Source organism: Malurus melanocephalus, unplaced genomic scaffold, assembly GCF_030028575.1.
Source record: "Malurus melanocephalus ecotype Western Australia unplaced genomic scaffold, MMel_1.1 scaffold_995, whole genome shotgun sequence".
NCBI classification, from domain to species: Eukaryota; Metazoa; Chordata; class Aves; order Passeriformes; family Maluridae; genus Malurus; species Malurus melanocephalus.
In genome coordinates this window covers 33,347-39,265 of record NW_026624227.1, presented here as the reverse complement: position 1 = coordinate 39,265, position 5,919 = coordinate 33,347, and positions in this window count along the sequence as shown.

The window sequence follows — 5,919 nt, the reverse complement described above, 5'->3', positions numbered from 1 at the left end:
TCCCTCCCGTCCCGAGCGGAGCTGTCACAGTCCCCTCCCGTCCCGAGCGGAGCTGTCACAGTCCCTCCCGTCCCGAGCGGAGCTGTCACAGTCCCTCCCGTCCCGAGCGGAGCTGTCACAGCCCCTCCCGTTCCGAGCGGAGCTGTCGCCCCCGGGCTGTCCCCCGCCGCTCCCCGGGCTGAGAACGGGCACTGTGAAACGCTCGCTCGGACCCTTGGGCTGTTCTCCCTTCAATCCGTGCGGGCTCTTTGCAGACTGACCCTGAACTGGAGGATGACACGCTGATTCGCACCGTTCAGAGAGCTTTCAGACAGCGGGCACAGAACGCACAAGTGCGGCCACTGCGTCTTTTCGGCTTCCAACAGGCGGTAGAGAGGGGAGGAAAGGACAGGACCTATCTGAACTGTAAACCAGGGTTTTGCCCTGAATGTTTTTTAATCCTGCACGAGTGATGCTTCTCCGCCACCCGGCAATTCCCCTTCTCTGGCCTTTCGGTCAAACAGGGGTCATAAACTGCTAAAACCAAGTTGGAAAAAAGCAGTGGTGTATCTACCCGGGCACTCCCAAYGTTTAATCTCCAAGTATATTTTAGCAGAGCAGCTTTAGTGGAATTTATAGAAATGCCCAGTTTGTTTTGTTTTCCTTTATCCCCTTTTGGAGCTATAAATTTCCATCAGCTGTAGAAATGTAAATGTTATAGAAGAGCTGGGACTGTAAGGAAGGARATGGCCAGCTGCACGATACAGACAGCCTTATTATCCTCCAAAGGGGACTGTGGGGTGATTAATCACAGTATCAAACCAGTGTATATAATGTCAGAGTACTTTCCACGGGGTTTACAAGACTTAAGCGCGTCTAGTTATAAATTATGCTGGTATTAAAGGCCAGGGACCAGCTGTCCTAAATTTCTGTATAGTCAGCTAAGTCTTTAGATTTACAATTCTGTTCCATCTGGGTGAAGCACAGCTTGCCTACACCTTTTCTTTAATCATACTATCCATATAAAATTTAAATCTCCTGTCTTATGGAAGCTGCACAGGCTTTTATTTGGAGAATCAGTAGGGAAAAGCTTCAAGATGGGTGTTGTCAGTAGGGATCAAGGTTACAGTGCCAACARTGGAAAACACGAGTTGCTCTCCTCGCTGTGACACAGACAACCTGTGTGACAGCTTTGTCTCACTGTGCTCCAAATCCCTGTGTAATGGGATAATAGTGATRCCAGCTGCTTAGGAATGTGCACATACAGAAAAGATCAGATGGGGCTGAGGTGCTAACGGGTCCTAGGAGTGTGTGTGACACACAATGTTAAAGAGATCATTCAGTTGGCAGTGTCTGAATCTTTGTCCCAATGCAATATGAGAAACTCTATGTAAAAAATGCTTCAGGTACCTGACTGTCTGTTCAAGGTACTGCAGCTGCAGCTGGATCCCTCACGTTGGGTGCACTGGCATTTCTGTGTGCAAACAAGGAACCCCTTCACTGACCTCACCAGAGTAACACACAACAAAAATTAGGTGTGCCTGACACTCATTTTTTTCTTTGTTGTTGTAAAAAGTTTGATATTCACCAACATCGTGATACACCTGGCCTGTCAACATCTCACATCAATATCTGAGAGAAGTGGAATTCTTTGAGAACCTGACACTGGTGTAAATAAGGGAGAGTTTGGCCCACACACAACTAGATTATAATCACAGCTGCACCACCTCCCTTCACTCTCTGGGAATTATTCATTCCCCTGTGTTTCCTCATTTCTATAATAACACCTTTCCTGCGTGTTCAAGGACTGACAAAGTGTTTGTAATAAGCTTTGAACTGTTGGGTCCTGTGTAAATGCTGYGTGTCTGTGATACACAGATGCAGGAAGCATTCCGAAGAGACTGAAAAACAAACCCTTGAGTCACCTTCTCAATTCCTGAAACAGGTGAGGAAGGGRCCTAGAAATTACACAAATTCCATAGGGCCCTGCAAGGTATGGAAGGAGCTTGTTTAATAACTAGAATGAGTTATTTTTGTAAAGTGTGGGTAAGTCATACTCAGGAGAGCTCAGTGGCCTGCTCGAGGCCTTTGTTAAATAGTTTAACCTGCCTATACACTCATTTTATCATCTATAAATAGAAATATTCTATGTTATTCTCTGATAATATACATTAAATATTCAATATTGGCCTCTCCCCTTTAAGAAGTACARGCAAAGGGAACTCTGAAAGAGCCAGGCAAGGATTCTGGGTGTTTATTTATATGAGAAAATATTGACAATGATGTCAGAATAAGAGAAAAAGTCAATGAAGRAACTGAAAGGAGAAGTCTCTCTGAATTCGTGTTCTATGCCCTGTCTGCATGGGAGAAACTGCAAAGGGAAAAAAAATAAAAACTATCATTCCGCTTCTTTGCTCAGATAAAACTTTAAGCCTTATATGGCCATTAAAAAGGTAGCAGTGAAAGGAGAAAATAGAGACCCTGATCTTCCTGTGAGGAAAGTTAAGTTCACATTTTGTCAATGTCACCAAATGAAGACATCTGTGTTAATCCACTCCTCCGTCAYGAAACACTGCTGAACACCACTAAGGATCTCTCTGCTGCGCCGAGCAGCCACTCAACTTCACACTGTGATCCTGTGGGATCCGCGAGTCGGGCATGGGCTGGGTCAGTAGGGTGAGAATTCCCGGGATAAGCCGTGTCCCGAGGTGCTGTTATCCTGTCCTTCCCTTCATCCCGCGGGCCGTGCAGTGTGAGGATTCCCGGTGTGAGCCGTGTCCCATAGGTGCTGTGATCCCCTCTCCATCCCGCGGGCAGTGCTAGGGTGCAGTGTGAGGATTCCCGGGATAATCCATATCCCATAGGTGCTGTCCCCTGGTCCTTGCTCGGGCAGTGCTGGGGTGCAGTGTGAGGATTCCCGGGATAATCCATATCCCGCAGGTGCTGTCCCCTGGTCCTTGCTCGGACAGTGCAGTGTGAGGATTCCCGGGATAATCCATGTCCCATAGCTGCTGTTATCCCCTGGTCCTTGCTCGGGCAGTGCTGGGGTGCAGTGTGAGGATTCCCGGGATAATCCATATCCCACAGGTACTGTCCCCTGGTCCTTGCTCGGACAGTGCTGGGGTGCAGTGTGAGGATTCCCGGGATAATCCATGTCCCATAGCTGCTGTTATCCCCTGGTCCTTGCTCGGACAGTGCAGTGTGAGGATTCCCGGTGTAATCCATATCCCGCAGGTGCTGTTATCCCCTCTCCATCCCGCGGGCAGTGCTGGGGTGCAGTGTGAGGATTCCCGGTGTAATCCATATCCCGCAGGTGCTGTTTTTCCCCCTCTCCATCCCGCGGGCAGTGCTGGGGTGCAGTGTGAGGATTCCCGGTGTAATCCATATCCCGCAGGTGCTGTTTTCCCCCTCTCCATCCCGCGGGCAGTGCTAGGGGGCAGTGCGCTCCCAGAGATGCTCCAACCGCCCCGCCCGAGCCCGGCCCGCTGCGATCCCAAAGAACCCATTACTGGCAGGAGGAAATGTGTTCGGATGGCTGTCTTATTTAAATTTCAAGAAGGAGAACTGCCTTCTGCTTTCACAGATACATTAGTTTGTATCAGGAGCACATTGAGATCGTCATTTTCCTTTCACAGACCGTCCTGTAACCAGGGCACTCACAGATATGARCTAAAGGCAGGGTCACTTTCTGATCACATCTCATTGTCAGGGATGCGGCTTCCTCAGGACAGAGCGGCTTCACAAACTACAGCAACTGCTGGCAAAAAAAACAACAAAAACATACCAGGGTGGAGGGCTGGGAGAAAAAGCAAGAGAGCAAGAGACCCCACTAGCACCAGGGAAAAATACCCTGACAAATRTCACATGTCAGTTGGTAACACTCCAGTTCCTCAACAGAGCTTAAACATTCATGGCATGAATGAAATCAGGACAATTCAACCTGCAGTTCAACAGCCCTGCCACCTCCTTAACAATACATTAACTTTAAAAGCTTCTGAAGAAAGGGTCTTTTCCTATTTTAATTTTTCAACAGTGAATTGATTTGATTCCTTAGCGTGGAGTCTTGCCATTAGCATTCTGAATTGTCCAGCTGACAGGTTGTTCAAAAGCATCCTCTTGTCCTAAAAACTTTTCCTGAAGTTGATGATCTTCMTATCTTATACACCAGCTCAGCATCATGCTCTCTAGGAGGTCTCACTGCTTTTCTCCTTTTATGCAGCAAGAGGGAAAGAATAGGTGTTTTCAGAGTTATCTCTCCTTTTTTACAGCCCACTCATACCATCTTGTAGGACACCACAGAATGGTCATGCATTACATTACAAAAACATTCTCATATTTCCTGATTATCTSTTTCATTTTCAGCACATTGTTTCTTTTCTAACAGTGTCCTTTGAGTGGACTGTTTAAAATGTTTGTATTTGCTGTGATTTATACGTGTGAAGCAAGTTGAAAAAACTTCTATTATTTCCACCATTTTATCAGTGAACTTTATATGCCATTTGAAATGAGCAGACTCCTTCTTCAAAAATGTCTTTGATTCTATAAATGCGTACAAAAAAATTCATTTGATCTCTTTCTCTGAGGCTGCAAAGGAATTACATCACCTTCCTGTGTGCCAGCCAAGCACAGGTAACACTCCATCCCATTCCCAAGGTTTTCGGGAGGTAACTCTGTTAAATCTTCATCAGCTCTGGCAGTTCTGTGCTGAGTTCAGTGTTCAGGGATCCTTTACAGAATGTCCCACAGCAGCACCCAGCCTGGAGCAGGCACCACGTGTTCCCAGGAATATTTCATGATAAAGCATTGTGGAATATGAAATCACCCTGTTGGTGACGTGGGGATCCTCCTGTCAGGCTGGGATGTGCCATCAGCTGCACAAGAGTAACCAGAAAATGTATTTTAACAGCCTTATCGAGCTGCAAATGTTTCCTGCACATTTCTGCACTCCTTGGCCCAAATCCAACAAAACACCAAGGCACATGTTCAACTCTGAGCACTCGAGATGCTCTGCTGAACTCAACAGAGCCATTGACACACACAAAGTTAAATCTAAGCCTAAGTGCATTTCTGGAGCGGGGCCCAAGGGCTCAGCACATGCAGGGTTGGAGCCAGGAGCTGTGATTAGATGGTCTGACAGAATCCGGGAGGGAAGGACACGGCGTCATTTCTTGGTTCTACCTGCCCATGCCTCATTGCAAGCAAATCATCTGCTCTCATTTTTGTTTAGAATAAGTCTTTCCAAATCTCTTGTTTTGCTTTCCTGCTGCTGTAGCCATTTCCAAACTGAAGTTTTCATTTTCTTTTTTAAACCCTTCTAAACTGCATCAATAGCTTGAAGTGCCTTGCACAAAGAGATTTCAAATAGATGAAGTGCTTCAAACAGTAATAACAACRGTGTTTCCAGAGCCTTGGAGGCTGCACTAAGTACAGAGGAGAGTGAGAGCAATTGAAAATCACTTTTCTGTTGTTCCTTTGTATGAACTGGTTTCTGGCTTATGTAATCRCAGTAATTAAAATGACTGGAATGCCTCACATTTTTAAGAGAGCTTTGAGGCAGTTCTGTGGCATTGCAGCCAGCAGAGTTCATGGCTGCAATGGAGATTTGACGTTTCTGCTCACAGAACTTGAGGAARACGATATCTGTGTGGGGATATCTCTTGGGGGAGATTTGAGGAAAAGAAAAGAGTAACATCTGCACCCTGCAGCAGCTCCRTGAGCAGCTATGGGGCAAACCTTCCTTGTGATGAGAGGAGAGCCTGAAGCTTGGTGTGATCGGGGATTTCATTGTCTTCCCTCACTGTGGCCTCAATGTCCCGTTCAAACCCAGGTGTGGGACGGCACTCACACATCTGTCSCTCACTGTAAATCAGAATCTCCTGGTGCCTCCTCCTAGTGCTGTGCAGATGATTCTGTCCCTGAGAGAGTGTTTGTATTTGACCC